Source organism: Leptonychotes weddellii, chromosome X (assembly GCF_054177405.1).
Source record: "Leptonychotes weddellii isolate Sample4059 chromosome X, ASM5417740v2, whole genome shotgun sequence".
In the NCBI taxonomy this organism is placed as follows: Eukaryota; Metazoa; Chordata; class Mammalia; order Carnivora; family Phocidae; genus Leptonychotes; species Leptonychotes weddellii.
The window spans coordinates 22,622,820-22,642,364 of record NC_138385.1 but is presented as its reverse complement, the minus strand read 5'-3'; the positions used below and the strand labels follow the sequence as shown (position 1 = coordinate 22,642,364).

The 19,545-nt window shown below is 42.5% G+C and overlaps 1 long non-coding RNA gene, 1 other non-coding gene and 1 pseudogene across 5 annotated transcripts in view; 2 read left to right on the top strand and 1 right to left on the bottom strand.

Moving 5' to 3' along the window:
• Window positions 1-19,545, bottom strand: part of LOC102746409 (uncharacterized) — a 68,054-nt gene that overhangs the window by 45,357 nt on the left and 3,152 nt on the right. The window lies entirely within an intron of this gene.
• LOC102746110 (small ribosomal subunit protein eS12 pseudogene) lies at window positions 321-814 on the top strand (annotated as a pseudogene).
• LOC115944017 (U6 spliceosomal RNA) lies at window positions 7,721-7,827 on the top strand. Its single transcript, XR_004078587.1, has one exon. It is a non-coding gene; the product is annotated as a U6 spliceosomal RNA (small nuclear RNA).

Sequence of the window (19,545 nt, the reverse complement as noted above, 5' to 3'; positions counted from 1 at the left end):
CTTCCTTTCTTTTTGTACAGACCCTGCTTAAATGCTGAGGATTTCTTTCTATTTCCCTAGAACGTTCCTCTTTGGGGGCACCTGGGTGGTTCAGTCGGTTAAACATCTGACTCTTGGTTTCTGTTAAGGTCATGATCTTGGGTCTGGTCGGGCTCTGCACTCAGCAGGAAGTCTACATGGGAGATTCTGTCTCTCCCTCTCCTTTTGCCCCTCTCCACACTCGTGTGTGCATGCCTTCTCTCTCTCTCTCTCTCAAATAAATAAATAAATAAAAATCTTAAAAAAAAAAAAAAGGATTCTCTTTCCCTGCCACCACCGAGTCGCATGGAGGCGGAAGGTCGCGTGCAGTCAAGATTCGGCTACACTCGTAATCCACTACCATGGCCAAGGAAGGCATTGCTGCCGGAGGTGTAATGGACGTTAATACTGCTTTACAAGAGGTGCTGAAGACCGCCCTCATCCACGATGTGATGGCCTAGCATGTGGAATTCGCGAAGCTGACAAAGCCTTAGACAAGCACCAGGCCCATCTTTGTGTGTGTGCATCCAACTGTGATGAGCCTATGTATGTCAAGTTGGTGGAGGCCCTTTGTGCTGAACACCAAATCAACCTAATGAAGGTTGATGACAAAAGAAACTAGGGGAATGGGTAGGCCTCTGTAAAACTGACAGAGGGAAAACCCCATAAAGTGGTTGGTTGCAGTTGTGTGGAGGTTAAGGACTATGGCAAAGAGTCTCAGGCGAAGGATGTCATCAAGGAATACTTCAAATGCAAGAAATGAACAAATAAACTTGGTTCTTGTTCCACAAAAAAAAAAAAAAAAGGAATGTTCCTCCTTGGACAAGTGAGTATAATTTAGCCAACCGCATTTCATCAAACATCCGTATTTGTCAAGCAGCTGTGACTGTTAAAATACTACCAGTATATGTTAGTATCTATTGAAAATAGGACTAAGATTTCTTTTTTACACCATAACAAGTGAATTTTAAAATTTCCCACTGATTTAAAGCACAGCAACAGGGGCGCCTGGCTGGCTCAGTCAGTAGAGCATGCAACTCTTGACCTCAGGGTTGTGAGGGTGTTGGGTGTAGAGATTACTTAAAAATAAAATCTTTAGGGGCGCCTGGGTGGCTCAGTTGGTTAAGCGACTGCCTTTGGCTCAGGTCATGATCCCGGAGTCCTGGGATCGAGTCCCGCATGGGGCTTCCTGCTCAGTGAGGAGCCTGCTTCTCCCTCTGACCCTCCCCCCTCTCTTGTACTCTCTCTCTCTCTCTCATTCTCGCTCTCTCAAATAAATAAATAAATCTTAATAAAATAAAATAAAATAAAATAAAATCTTTAAAAAAATAAAATAAAATAAAGCACAGCAACATCTTTTATTCTGAGAGACAAAGAACTGAAAACATAACCAGGGAAGTGTTTTGTGTCAATGCCGCTTACTCAGTTTTTTCATCTTATTAATTTTGTTAGTACAGTTTTAATCCATTTTTTAAATAAATAAGTTCATTTTACATTTTAGAGGTTTATTATGTTATTACTTAGAATTAAGTTTCTAGCACTCACATATTTGGGTTCCAGGTACTATATTTGATGGAGGGAAAGCAAATATACCACATTATAATTCCATTGCCTCCCCTTCTTTTTTAGAGTTGTCTGCTGTCCTACACAACACTCCTTCTTTTTGCTTCATCCCTTTATCAAACACTCCAACAATATGGCTTTTGCTATCCTAAGCTCCCCCCGTTCATTTCTCCTTTTGCCAGTCCCCTTCCCCAACCCAATTTCTCTATTCCCTCTTCCTACCTACTAAGTATTATTAAACTCTAAATCATACTGGCTGGTGGTTGCAGAGATAAAAATACAAAGTCGGGCTCTCTGGGCTCCATTATGGGTCAGAATGAATGGCCCTTAAAGTTCAACTCAGGAAAGGTATAACCTCTGGGTCTAAGGCAACCCCCTAGCTAGCAAACAGTTTTCCAGGATCCATGCCTCACTTAAAACTTACTGCTTAAGGTTATACCATGTGATGGAACCTGTTTATTCTTTCACCTTTTTTTTTTTTAAAGATTTTATTTATTCATTTGACAGAAAGACACACAGCGAGAGAGGGAACACAAGCAGGGGGAGTGGGAGAGGGAGAAGCAGGCTTCCTGCGAGCAGGGAGTCCGATGCGAGACTCGATCCCAGAACCCTGGGATCATGACCTGAGCCGAAGGTAGACGCTTAACGACTGAGCCACCCAAGCACCCCTCTTCTTTCACCTTTAGTAGCTTGCTAGTCTGTCCTTGCTTAGATCCCAGCTCCTGTCTGTGCCCTCATCCATTGCTAAGTGCTGCCTAGCTGCACACCACCTACCCAACTCCACACCATCTCCCCAGTTAAAACTTTGCCCAACCCCTGTCAGTTGCCTTGACTACTTCTATGTCCAACCAGGACTTTGACTTCTTCACAGGGAGCTCTTTAAAACTCCAATTTAGGGGCACCTGGCTGGCTCAGTCGGAAGAACATCAACTCTTGATCTCGGGGTTTTGAGTTTGAGCCCCACATGGGGCACAGAGGTTACTGAAAAATAAGTAAATTTCAAAAAAATAAAAACCCTCCAATTTATTGAGTCACATGTTGTGCTAAATGCTTCACATCCACTATTTCATTTAATGCTCACAACCATATGAGATAAGAATTACCCCTCTCACCTTCAGTCACTGACCGTGCTTTCCATTGTACAGGAAATAATGAGGACATCAACATACGCTTCTTCAATTTCCTTCTTCTCCACCTCAAAATCTCTCTGGATCTTGAAGTGCTTCACTTCCTTTATTCCCATTATGAAAACATGTCAAATGGGCAGAGACAGAAATAGAGGGGCATCCGAGAGACAGACATGGTTGATCCACGGTCTCAAGGAACTCAGACCTTAATGAATTCCATGAGGATCAACAAGAACTGTCTAAAAGGAAGTACCAAGAGGGGCGCCTGGGTAGCTCAGTTGGTTAAATGGCTGACTACTGATTTCAGCTCAGGTCATGATCTTGGGGTTGTGAGATCGAGCCCCGCACTTAGCGGGGAGTCTGCTGCTCTCCCTCTCACTCTCCCTCTGCCCCTCCTCCCACTCTCTCTCAAAAAATAATCTTAATATAAAAAAGGAAGTACCAAGAGTCTGCCAAGAAATTTCAGAAAGCTGTCATCCAAAGAGATGTTGAAATCAGAAAACAAGGAGCCTACTAAAGTTTGGGGCCTAAGAGTATAGCATTTCTGGTGGGGCAGCTTACTGACTTCTAAAAACATTCTTTTTCACATGCGGTCAGCCAAGGTGTAGAGGCTTTCACTCTTCAGCCTTTTCAAGGCACTACTCATCTTCTGCTCCCTGTCTTTTCTACCTGCCAGGGTTAATCACTCAGATGGCTTTGATTTTATCCCTGCAACTCCCTGATGAGTTTCAAAATAATGACTCCAAATGTCCCAGTCTCCCACCAAAACCAAGGGCCTCAGCCTGCCTTAGCTTTGAGGAAAGCTAATACCCCTCTTCTTTACATTCTACTGTATTTGGCCACTATCCAAGATGAAGCCCCTCTGATCATCTATCCTCTCTCTTCGTCTCCACACTTCGCTGTGTTTTGTCACCCACCCAAATTCCCACTGCACCTCTCCCTCTCAGACCTTTCCACTTGGCCCTAGAGAATTCTCACTCAAAGACAGACAAACCTTCTTCCATGGAAACACTCCCATTTTCTGGCCTTAAATGAAACATGGTTCTCCCCTCAAGACACCACTTCCCTGCATCTCCACATATCCCAGGACCTAGAGATAGGGTTGGCATTCTCCTACCACTTCATCACTACCTCTAAGCCATAACTCTTCCAACATTGCTTCCTTGAGGTTCATACCATCCATTCATTTTCTCTTCTTCACTGTGGTCATCTAACAACCTACTGGTCAGTGTCTCTCTCTTTCTCTCTCTCCCCCTGTCATTCACTGAATGTTGCCACTTGATTCACAGTCTTCCTCTCTAACAAATTGGCCATCATCCCAGATATCTTCAGTGTTCCTATCAACAAACATCCATCTTGGGCCCCTAATGTGCAGGTAGGGGAGTCTAGGAAGGCAGCATTTGAGCAGCCTCAGCTGAATGAAACTTGTGGTTTTTCTGGTGGTTGCTCAATATGAAATGGCCGCATTTGAACAGGAACTCAGCCTTATGGTGTCCAGGATAGAGTCTAGGATGATTGTAGGTGAGTAGAATTTCAATAGATTTGAATTTTTCTAAGCAGCAGACTTGGTCTCCAAGTATCTGAGACAGGGAGATTTCTGGGAAAGAGCATTTAAGCAAGAGTTGCAGCAGACTGAGTCTAGGCTTATCTGGCTGGCAGTACTGCATTCACATTAATTTTTTTTTTTTTTAAGATTTTATTTATTTATTTGAGAGAGAGAATGAGAGAGAGCACATGAGATGGGGGAGGGTCAGAGGGAGAAGCAGACTCCCTGCCGAGCAGGGAGCCCGATGTGGGACTCGATCCAGGGACTCCAGGATCATGACCTGAGCCGAAGGCAGTCGCTTAACCAACTGAGCCACCCAGGCACCCTAATTTTTTTTTTTTTTAAGTAGGCTCCACGCCCAGCACAGAGCCCACTGTGGAGCTTGAACTCATGACCCTGAGATCAAGACCTGAGCTGAAATCAAGAGTCGGATGCTTAACCGACTAAGCCACCCAGACACCCCCACATCAATTCTATTCAAAGATACTGCCTTCTGAATTAATGTTTCATGATGTTGATAAGTATAAAATATTTTTTTAAGATTTTATTTATTTATTTGAGAGAGAGAGAGCAAGAGAGCATGAGCTGGGGCGGGGGGGGGCGGCGCTGAGGGAGAAGGAGAAGCAGGCTCCTGGCTAAGCAGAGAGCCCAACACGGGGATCCATCCCAGGACCTTGGGATTGTGCCCTGAGCCAAAGGCAGCCACTTAACCACCTGAGCCACCCAGGCACCACACAAAATGTTATTTCAACAAATATTTCCTGAGAACCTACTATGTGGCAGGCACTGCCCCAAGAGCTGAGTAAAGAAAAAAAAATCCCTTACCCCATTGCTTAAATCAGTTCACAACTATTTAACATAAATAATTCATATGTCAAGTTAAAATAATGATACTTCAGAGGGTTGTTGTGTTTTAAGTGAGATGATTCATATCACGCTAATAGCTCAATAAATGATAAGTAAATGGTAAAGAAGTGGGGCTATTAAGAACTCTGCACCTCCCAAGTGTAGCCACCAGGTGTCAGGATCCCCTAGCTAAACCCTACTAGGTCAAGGGTGACCAGGTTGTCTACCCTCTCCAAACACCAGCAGAAGAAGCAAAGGACCTTGAGGTGACTCTTCGCCCCTCCCCTATTCCTGATTAGAACTACTTAGGTGTAAACATCTCTTAGTACCGATCTTAGGTGAGAAGTGTGTGCCTACAGAGTGAGCCCAATCCAAAGCATTCTACCATCTCGGTTAGGCACCACAATTTGGAAATGACCAAGATCTGGTCAGGGAGAAGCAGAAAAGGGACATTCAAGGTAAAGAGGAGCAAAGCAATGCGGATCCAGGGAGAAAATGAAGTAGGAGGAGGAAAGAAGATACTGAGACGGAAAGATAAAACTTCTCTTCCTCATTCACCTCTCCATGGCCTCACCCAAAGCTTTGCTAGAGACGTCTCATTTAAGCCACCAGCAACCTGAAACCCCCACCTCCCAGGCTCCTGCCACACGTCATATCCCTTCTTAATCCTTGTAATCCCACTGATTCTCTAGCTGGCTTTCTCCCGGATATATTTCAGAGAGGAGCTTTAGAGTCCCTGGCAAAGAACTCCTCATTCTTTTTTAGCCCACGTAATTTCTACTTTGTATCTGAGCTGCCATATTTTTTCAGACTGCCCTTTTCTCCTCATTAGAAGCTATATTTCCATTTTTTGCAAGATGCCTTCCCCCACCCCTTACAATAGCCTCTTTGACTTTGCCAACTAACCCAGCTGCATATTTTATGTCCCAAGTGCCTAGTATTTTTGATCATTGGCATACATTTTCTCAGGCTTCCAATACGTTATGTTGAAAACAGTCCACAGGCTTCCTGTGGGTTATTGACTTTTTGAATGTTAGTCTTAATTTTTCCTAATGCCTTGTAACATGTGGCATACCCAAACAGGAATGGGCCTTGTTCAGACACCATCCCGAAGTAGAAGTGTTGACTTAGTGTGCTCTCTCTGGACAGAAACCTTGCTGCAACCATTATTTAGACCCAACCACCAGTTGAGAGCTCTTAACACAGAGAGTTTTGCTTAGGAATTTCTAAAGAAAACCCAAAGAACTAATTGAGAAAATGGAGCCTATGCTCTAGAAAGGACAAAATAATAAAATTAAAGCGTACTGCAATTAACATAATAGCCAAACTTGTGAACTACCACTAATCCGTTCTCTCCCTTGGCAGTGTGGCAAAGGGAAATGAATCTATTTCTAGGACAACATAAAGATTCTAGGAACTAACCTCATACATCCAGTTACCTAAAAAATCTGAACTTGGAATTCCTCCAAATCATGATCGATCCAGGTCAATGCCAGATCACGCAAGAGAGGCTTGAGTCCTTGCATTCACCGCTGCTACTGTTTCTAGCCATTGTCAATAGAGAAATAGCCTTATTATGGAAATGGCTCTCCCGTGGTGACACTGCACATATCCACGCAGGCAAAGGCTTGAACTATCTGAGTTGTGGCGGAATGCCTTGTGAGCCTCCTGAAACACAAGAGCATGGTAGGTCTGTAAGGAGGTCGTCTCCCACTCACCTCCCTATCTTTTCTGGGAGGCTGTCATGAGACAAGTTTCTTATCACCTCTCTGGTTTTGATAGGATATGAAGCTCTCTATGCTATGCCTTTGGAATAGAGCTGCAGAGGGGCACCTGGGTGGCTCAGGCGTTAAGAGTCTGCCTTCAGCTCAGGTCATGATCCCGGGGTCCTGGGATCGAGCCCCACATCGGGCTCCCTGCTCCGTGGGAAGCCTGCTTCTCCCTCTCCCACTCCCCCTGCTTGTGTTCCCTCTCTCGCTGTGTCTCTCTCTGTCAAATGAATAAATAAAATCTAAAAAAAAAAAAAGAAAATGTCTAAGTCTAGAAATGACCTGCTGTCTCTTTACCAGCCAAATCAGTCAGGCCTTGGCCTTGCCTTGTCTCATGTGTAAGCTTGACAAGCCTTGAGCCATTCCACACAACCAAGGGGTGATTACATTCAAAGCATGATGGGTTGAGGCTACAGCTGATTCCACTGACGAGGTCAGCATCCTTCTACCCAGTGGAAGCTGTTGCTGTTTCTGACACTAAGTGAGGGGCCAAGAAACTAATTGGCTCCCCTTTTTTAAAAGGTTGCAAATCCGAACAAAAGAACATTCCACAAAGCAATTTGCCTAGGCTCTTCAAAAGTCAATGTCCTGAAAGGCACAAAAAAAAAAAAAAAAAAAAGGCTGTGGAACTTTACTGGACACTAAATGAAGTGACAACTAAATACAATCTGTGACACTTGAGTGGCTTCTAGATGGAGTTTTAAACACCTCGAAAAGACACCATTACAATAATTAGAGAAATTTGAATACAGATTATAAGTCATAATAGCGTTATAACAAATGGTAAAATGAGTGGGATTGTTGTATTGTGGTTCTGTAGAAGAATGCTTCTGCTCTAGGGAACACATGCTGCGCTCACCTCAGCTGCACGTACCCTAAAACTGGAACGACACAGAGAAGATTGAGCACAGCCTCTGCACAAGGTGACCCACAAATTGGTGACGCATTCCATATCTTTAAAGATCCTTATTTAAAAAAAAAAAAAAGGAAACACATGCTGAAGTATTCAGGGAGTCCGTGCAATTTACTCTCAAATGATTCAGGAAAAAAATAATGTATATTTACACATAGATAAAGCAAATATGGCAACATGCTGACAATTGATAAAGGGCATAGAGGTATTCGTTGTATGATTCTTACAACTTAATATCTTAAATATTTCAAAATAAAAAATTAGGAGGAACCATGCTGCAAAGAACATTTTGCACATATCTTATTGGGCACATGAAACTCTAGGTTATATACTAGAAGTGGAATTTCTAAGTCATAAAATATGAGCATCTTTAGCTTTATTTGATATTGCTAAATTACTCTCCAAGGTACCAGTTTTTACTTCCACCACATTTTACCACATCTTCACACAACACTGTCAGTTCTCGTTTCTGCCAACCTGATGGGTGTAAGATAGTATCTCATTACTGCTTTTTTCCTAACATTTTATTACAAAAAGAAATTTAAACATAAAGTTTAAAAAAGGGGTGCCTGGGTGGCTCAGTTGTTAAGCTTCTGCTTTTGGCTTGTGTCATGATCCCAGGGTCCTGGGATCGAGTCCCACATCAGGCTCCCTGCTCGGCGGGAAGCCTGCTTCTCCCTCTCCCACTCCCCCTGCTTGTGTTCCCTCTCTTGCTATGTCTCTCTGTCAAATAAATGAATAAAATCTTTTAAAAAAAAAAAGAAGTTTAAAAAATTATGCAGTGAATTCAGGTGGTGGCTACATGAGCATTTTGTCATACTTGCTTCATCACATGTCTATCCATCCCTCCATCCATAATTCAATTCATCATATTCTGTTATGTATTTGAAAGTAAATAAATTGAAACCATCTTTATACTTCACCTCTAAACACTTCATCATGCATATCATTGACAAGAGTTCAACATTTGCTTACAGATTTTTTTAAAAATTTTTATTTATTTGAGAGACAGAATGAGCGAGAGAGAGAGAGAGCACACATGAGCAGGGGCAGAGGGAGAGGGAGAAGCAGGCTCCCTTGCTGAGCAAGGAGTCTGATGCAGGGCTCAATCCCAGGACTCTGGGATCATGACCCGAGCCCAAGGCAGACGCCTAACCGACTGAGACACTCAGGTGCCCCTGCTTACGGATTTTTAAGGTAAAATATATACACAGTGGAATGCCCAAACCGTGAATATGTATTTGCTGAGTTCTAACAAATGCACATACACATGTAACCCAGACCTCTGTAAAAATATAGAACATTACCATCACCACTAGAAAGCTCCCTAATTTCCCTCCAGGCCAACCCCTGCTCCCACTTCCACCAGGTAACCACTGCTCTGATTGGTTTTTCCATGATTAGTTTCGTCTCTTCTAGATACAATATGCACTTTTTATGGACAATTTCTTTCACTCAGCATGTTTTTGAGATTAATACATGTGTTTGCCTCTATCACTAGTTTGTTCCTTTTCTTTTTTAGGACTTTATTTATTTGAGAGAGAGAGAGAGAGCACAAGCAGAGCGAGAGGGAGAAGCAGGCTCCCTGCTGAGCAGAGAACCCTACTTGGGACTCAATCCCAGGACCCTGGGATCATGACCTGAGCCAAAAGAAGATGCTTTAACCAACCAGACGCCCCTAGTTTGTTCCTTTCTGTCGCTGAGTAGAATTCCATTGTATGAATATGGCACAGTTTGTTTATCCATTTTTCTGGTGATAGACACCTAGTCTCTTTTCAGTTTGGGGTTATTATGAATAAGGCTGCTACGAACATTCTTGTCAAGTATTTTTGTGGACAAATGTTTTCATCTCTCTTGGGTTTTTATTGTTTTAATCTGCATGTCTCTGATTACTAGTGAAACTGAACATATTTTCTCTTTTTTTAAAGTTTATTTAAGTAATCTCTACACCCAACGTGGGTCTTGAACTCACCACCCCCAGATCAAGAGTTGCATGTTCTTCCAACTGAGCCAGCCAGGCACGCCAAACATATTTTCATATTAGCCATATTTTACTGTATATATTATCTACTTTTATCTTTTGTTCATTTTTCTGTTAAGCTGTTTGTCTTTAATCTTTTTTCTTTATGAAGCAGCTCTCGGGACACCTGGGTGGCTCAGTCAGTTGGGCATCTGACTCTTGGTTTCAGCTCAGGTCGTGATCTCATGGATCGAGAGATGAAGCCCTGCATTGGGTTCTGTGCACAGTGTGGAGTCTCCTTGAGATTCTGTCTCTCCCTTTCCTTCTGCCCCTCCTCCAAGCACGCTTTCTCTCAAATAAATAAATCTTTTAAAAAAGCAGCTCTCTTTAAGTTTTATTTATTTAAGTCACCTCTACACCCTACATGGGGCTCGAACTAACAACCCCAAGATCAAGAGTTGCATGCTCTTCTGACTGAGCCACCCAGGTACCCCAAGAAGTGCTCTTTTTATTCTGGATGCTAATTACATATTTCTTACATGTTGTAAATATCTTCTCTTTGTTTATAGTATCTATTCTTATATAGAAGTTTTAATTTTTAACACCATCGAATTTACTAATTTTTTTCTTTTACAGTTGTACTTTATGCACCTTGTCTAGGACAGTGATCTTTGGTCTAGGGTACATATTCCCCGAAGGTATGTGAAGACTTTTAAGGTGTTTAAGAGTATGGACGGCTTTGAAGGAATTAAGTTCTAGATTCTCAATTGCCATATCTATTCTTTCCTAAAAGTGAAATATTTCAGAATGCCTGTGTGGTGGCCTCACTCTGGGTCTCCTTTTCCACCTTTCCTTTCACAAATGCCTATATCCCTTTTCCCCAGTATGAATCTTAGTATTGTTCATTCCCTTAAGTATAAAACATCTGGTGAGCCAAACAAAGGGGCAAATCAAAATATTGGTGTTAAAAGTGTACATACTATATTTATATGAAATTATAAAACAGGGAAAATGAATTCCTAGTGAAAACAGTCAGAACAGTGGTTGCTTCTGGGGTGGGAATGAAGATTCTCTACTTCAAACAAAAAAACACAACAGCAAATAACATGCATGTTGAAGTTTTCAGGAGTGAAGTGTACTAATGTCTGAAACTTACTTCAAAATGCATAAAAACATAACATGGGTTAATGGAGGGTATAGGGGCCCAGGGCAGGCTGCCCCAAGATGGGCCACTTTGGCATAAAGATTATTTCAACTTAAAAGTAATCAAAACCTAGGAGATGCAGGAAAGGCTCTCTGGGTTCCCCACAATGGCCTAAATTTACATTGGAAAGCAGAGCCTGTACCAGGAAGAGAGCTATTATTTATTTTTTTTTAAAGATTTTATTTATTTGTTCATGAGAGACAGAGAGAGAGGCAGAGGGAGAAGCAGGCTCCCCGCTGAGCAGGGAGCCCGATGCGGGACTCGATCCCAGGACCCTGGGATCATGACCTGAGCCGAAGGCAGACGCTTAACCATCTGAGCCACCCAGGCGCCCGAGAGCTATTTTTTTTTTAAAGATTTCATTTATCCATTTGAGAGAGAGAAAGAGCAAGAGAGAGCGAGAGAGAGCGAGCGAGAGAGAGAGAGAGAGAGAGAGAGAGAGCGCATGAGTTGGGGGAGGGGCAGAGGGAGAAGCAGACTCCCTGCGGAGCACAGAGCCCAATGTGGACCTATCTTGGGACTCCCTGATCATGACCTGAACCGAAGGCAGATGCCCAAACAACCGAGCCACCCAGGTGCCCCAGGAAGAGAGCTATTAACAGGAACTCCCCTTTATGTAAGGAACTTAACCTGCAAAATAGGACAACCTTGTTTTTCTAAACATCTCCCTTCACCTTCCTGCTGATGGCCTTCTCCTCTTTGTATCCTCAGACCTCTCCTTAGTTCACGTAAGCTTCATGTTGCCTCGCTGTCTTTGGAATCTCCAGGTCTGTAGATTTACTATACGTACGCCTATTAAATTTGGTTTTCTCCCGTCAATCCGTCTCATGATAATTTGATTCTAAGTCCACTTCGAAGGACCACAGGGCAGCAGGAGGCCTTCCACCCCAACAATGGGTAGACAGAAAAGGAGGTATTAAAGTGAACATAACAAAATGCTAATTAGAGAATCTAGGTGCCAAGGATATGGACATTTGTATACAATTCTATCAATTTTTTTACTTGTTTAAAACAAGTAGATGCTGGGGGCACCTGGGTGGCTCAGATGGTTAAGCGTCTGCCTTCGGCTCGGGTCATGATCCCAGGGTCCTGGGATCGAGTCCCACATCGGGCTCCCTGCTCCTTGGGAGCCTGCTTCTCCCTCTGCCTCTCCCTCTCTGTCTCTCATGAATAAATAAATAAAATCTTTAAAAAAAAAAAAATTAAAAAAAAACAAACAAACAAGTAGATGCTGGGATGCCTGGGTGGCTCAGTTGGTTAAGCGTCTGCCTTTGGCTCAGGTCATGATCTCTGGGATCTGGGGTTCTGGGTTCTGGGATCGAGTCCCATGTCAGGCTCCCTGCTCGGTGAGAGCCTGCTTCTCCCTCTCCTCCCCACTTGTGCTCTCTCTCTCTCACTGTCTCTCTTTCTCAAATAAATAAATAAAATCTTAAAAAAAACAAGTAGATGCTGAGGAAGCTTCCTCTAATCAAAGTCTCGTGTCTTTTTCTGCTTCTGAGAGACAGGTCCATGAGAACAAAGCAATGAGAGCTGTGGGTGGCAGTGCCTTATATCATCCAGGCAACAAATTCATGGCAAGGCTCTGCCTCATCTATCTTAGAATTAGAATTCAGAATTGAAATAGTTGTTACAAGGAATGCATTAACACGTTTTTATTTGAACTGGAAAAAAAAAGTCAGACTTTTTAAAACAAAATAAGTCTTATTTGACTTTTTTTTAATGATGAATAGGACTGCCAGTTAGATTATATAGTGGGCATTTTCTATAAATTGAATAAACTCAGATCAGTAGCTTCAAAAACTATATGAAAATATATTTAAAGTTCAAGATAAAATAGAAGCATTTATTTTAAAATTCTATATTGGCAAATATTCATTCAAATTAACAATATCTTAATTTTTCCAACCCTTTCTGAGTATATCAGGTTAAATAAGTTACCACTCAGTGAAAAAGTAAAGAGGTACAGTTACTAGTCATCTAAAAAGTCTTTTTAGTATAGTTCCTAGAAGGTGAGAAAGTGAATAACTCTAATGAATGAGTAACAAATCCTTTTACAAGTCAGGTGGTTTCCAATCCTTTGCTTTCAACAAATTTGAAGGAAAATCTAATCAAGTAGCCAGACAAGAGATCATAAAAAGACATTTCTGATAGATCACTATGTGATTTTTGGCAAACAACTCAGAAAGAGCTCAAATAGTTAAATTACGATGCTATTACAATACTGTTTATATTTTCAGATGCTTACATGTTTGAACAATTTTCTCAGTGCCTCATAAAAACAAAAATAGAATTGAAACTGAACTCTCATTCCAGCAACAGGTTGTATTCATCCATCCATAAGTACATGGGAGGGGGAAAAAAAATCCAGCTCATTCAAGGGTGCATTTCCAATAAAATTTGACTTTGATGTTTTCCATTCACTTATCAAAATGTATAAAAAATTTATGTTTTGAGCAATTTTATACCAATAACAGTTACAAATAACTCAATCCAGAGAAATTTTTTTAATAGCTAAGAATATGTTTATAGGACATTTGCTAAGAAATTGTTTTATATTCACATTTTTGCTACAAAGAAATATGACAGGGTGATCAATAAAGGACTTTTAAGCATAAAAATATATCACATCAAGGTAAAATTCTATGGGGGAAGTGGAACGGAAAAATGAATTAAAGACAAAAATAGATAAAAATTTTCTGGCTATTAAAGAGGAGCTTATCCCTTTAATTTTCAAATGGATGACAGTGGGTATCAAATCATTATGGTATTTAGATTTCATTTAAAATAGTGATAGATTTGGTTTTTATGCCACCATTTATAATATATTGGAAATTACATCCTTTGTAATTATCTTAACTTATAACGAAAACATTTTTATGTCACATTAAACATGTAAAAGTGGATCCATAATTTTTCAAAATTCTTTGAGGGATATGAGTGCAAACAGCATGAAAACCAGTGGTCTAAGAAATCATTTCCTACCCTATGATGAAATTATACTCTCTTGTATTTTCTTTATTTCTTATTTTTTTAAAGATTTGATTTATTTATTTGAGAGAAAGAACAGAAACAGGGAAGAGGAACAGAGTGAGAAGCAGGCAGGGAGCCTGACAACAATGTGGGGCTCGATCCAGGACCCTGGGATCATGACCTGAGCTGAAGGCAGACGTTTAACTGACTTGAGCCACCCAGGCACCCTCTCTTGTATTTTCTTTAAAAATGTCAAAGTTTGGGGGCACCTGGGTGACTCAGTTGGTTTAGCATCGACTTGGTTTTGGCTCAGGTCATGAGCTCAGGGTCCGCTTTCCCTCTCTCTCTCCCTCTGACCCTCCCCCCGCTCATGCTTATTCTCTCTCGAAAAAAAAAATAATAATAATAAAATTTTTTAAAATGTCAAAGTTTTGCCTTTCACATTTCTGTCTCTAATCAGCCTGGAGTTGAGATTTCCCCAAAACATAGCCCAGATAGACACAGCACCAGAATCAGCTGGAGCCTGTGGGGAAGCTTTACATTTCCCCCAAACATAGCTTAGCTTTCCTGACTCTGAATCACGGGAGTGGGGAGTATCCAAGAATTAGTAGTGTCAAAAAGCTGTTCAACTGATTCTGGTTCACCATCAGGTTGGGGAAGCACTGACTTATATGATAGAGGCCAAACGATTTAATGTGCCATGCAAGGTGTTAGAGACTGGTCTGTATTCCCCCCAAAATTCATGTTGAAGTCCTAACCCCCAGTACCTCAGAATGTGACTGCATTTGGAGATAAGGCCTTGGAAGAGGTAATTAAGTTAAAATGAGGTGATTAGGGTGTGCCCTAATCCAATACGACAGATGTCTTTATTGAGAAGAGATTAGGATGCAGACATACCTAGGGGGAAGACACAGAAGACGGCCATCTGCAAGCCTAGGGGACAGACCTCAGATGTGAACCTGCCAACACCTTGAACTCATACTCCAAGCCTCCAGGACTGTGAGAAAATAAATTTCTGTTGTGTAAGCCACCGGTCTGTGGTATTTTATTATGGCAGCTCGAGTAGACTAATATACAAGGATTTTATCTGGGCCCTGACTACCTCTCTAGAGCCTCAGGTCTCTTGTCAGGCTCCATCCATCCCCCCATTACCACCTACCCACACCTCCAGCTTACTAGTTTTGAGACCTTGGGCAACCTAACCTCTCTGTCCCCAGTTGTCTTACCTGTAAAATGGGGATAATAATATCACTTCCCTAGAGCTGCATGATGATTAAATGTGATCATCTATGTAAGGCACTGAACACAATGTGAACATAAAAAACACTCAGTAAATGTTAGCGGCTACACTCCGGCCATAAGGCATTAACTGCCATTCTCCAACTGCATGTTGTTTTGTTCTACCTCCATGAGTCAGCACATCAGCTGACATGTCTGCTTAGAATGCCTTTCTTTTTTTTTAATATTTTATTTATTTGACAGAGAGAGACACAGCGAGAGAGGGAACACAAGCAGGGCGAGTGGGAGAGGGAGAAGCAGGCTTCCCACGGAGCAGGGAGCCCGATGCAGGGCTCAATCCGAGGACCCCGGGATCATGACCTGAGCCGAAGGCAGACGCTTAACGACTGAGCCACCCAGGTGCCCCTTAGAATGCCTTTCTCCCACCATGTCAGCTAGCTAACTCTTGGTTGTCCTTCTGAAGTCCGTGTACAGCCAGCTCTGATTCACTCTTCTCCCTCCCCCCGCTTCTAGAGCTCTCTAATTCCCACAGCACTCTGTGCTTGCCTCTACCAAGTGAGATGCCATCGCAGGGTTTTCGGCAGAGGAGTGACCTGATCTGGCTTGAGTACCTACCATATGCCAGGCACCATTTTAGGTTCTGAGTCAAGATGAGAATAAAAAGAACACTTAACTTATAGGGTTACTGAGAGGATTATGAGAGACTTAAGACAGTGCCTGGCATATGGTAAACTCTCAGGAAATGCTAACAATTATTATCTACTACATTCAGGACACTTCCTCACATCTATTGACATCTGTGGCCTTTGGCTCCTAGTCTCCCTTCCTAAACACAAATCCCATTACCATCCTGGGTGATGATACCGCCAACATGCTAGTGCCTCTCCTGGACCTCAACTCCTGTAGCTTTCACCTCCACCCTTCTCCAGATACACCATGACAATATCCTGACCTTGACGTTGTTGTTGGACTTTTGCAGACTGAATACATTGTGTACAACCAAAGGAATAGATTAGAAAGCCCAGGCGGAATTTTCCGTTAGCTTAAGTTGAGCGCGAGCTGTTCTGTCCCTACCTCAAACAAGCAAAAAGTCTCTTCTGTATGACTGAGTCCTGGAAGATAAAAGCAAAGGAAAAAAGGGAGGGCTGGCTGGAGATGCTAGTTTTGCGGGCACGAGATAAGGGCAGGCATCTCTATGACTGCTCAAAAGAGAGGAAATTACAGTTGCAGTCTTTCTGGCAGCAAGGAGGGAGGGAGAAGTTAGTGATCAAGACACCTGAGCAGGTCAGGAGACTGAGGGGCAGGTGCTGCTGATAAACACTGTTCAGCATGAATGACCTTCACAGAGGCTGTTCTCTGGTGATGAGTCAAGAGTAAGCCTATGCAGGTGTGTACTCCTTCCTGCCAGAAAGTACATAGCTCTGGGGGCAATGCCTGGAAGTCAGGGCTCACCCCACCTTTCTTCACTCAAAACAACTCTGCTCTTGATTTAGTTGGGCTTCCAATTACAACTGCATTTGCGAAGTGTTTAGTGCTAAACCTTGGCTTTTCCTCTCAGCAGATAACTACACATGTTACTTTCCACGGAATCCAGCTGCCACTGAGGTGTCGTGACCACCCTCAAGATTCTTCTCTACTTATCTACATCTCATCACTTTTAGCCTCTAAGGATGTATCCTTTTTCCCATTCAAGGTTAATGCCACTACTCATGCTTGATTCCATCTCTTTCTCAGTCCTGCTGCGTCTTTATGCTATTTTCCTTTCTCCATATTAAGTTGCTGGAGTATTTGGCAATGATTTAACATTGGCAATTTCATATGGTTCAAGCTAATATACCTTCGTTCTTTTCCTCTCTAAATATTCCTTCTCCTCGACCAAAAACAATTACAACAAAACATCCTTTTACAGACAAGAGTAACCTCTCTATATAGATTGTATTTTTCTAACATCACACCTCTTGTGTCCCTTCATATAAAACCTAAACACCATACCCCAGCTGTATCAGCTATCACATCTCCCAACTTTGCTGGTCACATCTCCCAACTGATAATTCACCTAACAAATACTTACCAAGGGTCTGGCGTGTTTATGAAATTTTTATTCACTCATTAAACAAATATCTTCTGAGTACCTACTCTGTGCCAGACACTGTTCTAAGAAGTACTTGGGCTAGATCAGTGAACAAAATAAAAATTCCTGTCCTCTTGGAGTTTATAGTCTAGTAGGGGTTGGTAGCAGACATACAATAAACAAACACAATAAAGAAAATAATCGGGGTGCCTGGGTGGCTCAGTTGGTTAAGTGTCTGCCTTCAGCTCAGGTCATGATCCCAGGGTCCTGGGATCAGGCCCTACTTCGGGCTCCCTGTTTAGCAGGGAGTCTGCTTCTCCCCCTCCCTCTGTTCCTGCCCACCATTCGTTTTCTCTCTCTCTCTCTCTCTCTCTCAAATAAAATCTTTTAAAAAATAACCATATAGTATGTTCCAAAGTGATAGATGCCATGGGGGAAAAAAGTAGAGCAGGGGAGATTGAGAATGCTATGAGAGAAGCTGTAATTTCAAATATGGTGGTCATGGTAGGCCTTATTGAGAAGGTGACAATTTTTTTTTTTTTTTGAGAAGTTTACAATTAAGCAAAGACTTGAAGGACAAGCCATGGATATATCTGGGGGAAGTGTTCCGTGCAGAGTGAATAGCAAGTCCAAAGGCCCTGAGGCAAGAAAGCTAAAGGAATAAGGGGAAAGAATAGGAGATGAAGACATAAAGGTACAAGGACCCTGACTGTGTAGAGCCTTTGTATTAGTTAACTACTGTTGGGTAACAAATTGCCCTAAAATTTAGCTATTTAAGGGGTACTTGACTGGCTCAGTTGGTGGAACATGGGACTCTTGATCTCGGGGTCATGAGTTTGAGCCCCACGTTGGGCGTGGAGATTATGTAAAAAAATAAAAACAAATAAGTAAAATTTAGCTATTTAAAACAGCAATACACAGGAATTTAAGAGTGGTTTGGCTGGGTGGTTCTAGCTTTGGGTTTCAAGAGGTTGCAGTCATCTGAAGTCTGGGCCTGAAGAATCCTCTTCCAAGGTGGCTCACTCATGTGGTTGACAGGTTGGTGTTTGCTGGTGGTGGGGGAGGAGGAGATGTGAAGAAGGGGAGGACTCAGGTTTTCCCCGTGTGGCCCTCTCTACATGCTGTTTGAGTATCCTCATGACATAACAGCTGGCTTCCTACAGAGCAACCAATCCAAGAGAGAGGGAGGCAGAGAACACAATGCCTTTTATGACCTAGGCTTTTAAATCATATGCCATCACTTCCACAGTATTCTATTAGTTTACACAGGTCAGCTCTAGTTCACTGTAGAAGACAACTAGCCAAGGGCATGAAGAGCAAGAGGCAAAGATCGTTAGAGATCATCCTGGTGGCTGGCTACAACAGCCTCTGTAGGTCATTACACATCTGTAGCTTTTACCCTGAGTGAAATGGAGAGCCATTGAAGGGATTTGAGCAGATAAATGACAATGAGCTGACTTACTAGGACAGCTCTGGCTGCTTGTGTGAACAGAGTGGAGAGGGGCAAGGATGTAAGCTGGAAAACCAGTGAGGAAGCTAAAGTGCAAAAGAGAGACAGACCAGGGTCATAATGGTGTCGATGAGAATTGGTGGGATTCTGGATCTATTTTGAAAATTGAGATGGACAGGATTTGCTGATGAACTGGATGTGGGATAGGAGAGTGGGGGGTGGATTAAAGATGACTCCAAGAGTTTGGGAGAAATGACAAAAATGAGTTAGACATAGATTTTACCATAAATGAACTTAAAGTATAGGTGAGATAAGACATGTACACAAATAGGGGCGCCTGGGTGGCTCAGTCGGTTAAGCGTCTGCCTTCGGCTCAGGTCATGGTCCCGGGGTCCTGGGATCGAGCCCCGCGTCGGGCTCCTTGCTCTGCGGGAAGCCTGCTTCTCCCTCTCCCTCTGCTGTTCCCCCTGCTTGTGTTCCCTCTCTCTCTGTCAAATAAATAAATAAAATCTTTAAAAAAAAAAAAAGACATGTACACAAATAGCTATGTTACATGGCAGAAAGCACTACGATCCATAACAAAGGCACAAATTCAAGTGCCAAGTGAGATGAAAAAGTTCTGGAGGTACTCAATGCCACTGATCTGTATACTTAAAAATGGTTAAAATGGTGGGGCGCCTGGGTGGCTCAGTTGGTTGAGCGACTGCCTTCGGCTCAGGTCATGATCCTGGAGTCCCTGGATCGAGTCCCGCATCGGGCTCCCTGCTCGGCGGGGAGTCTGCTTCTCCCTCTCCCACTCCCCCTGCTTGTGTTCCCTCTCTCGCTGTGTCTTTCTCTGTCAAATAAATAAATAAAATCTTTAAAAAAAA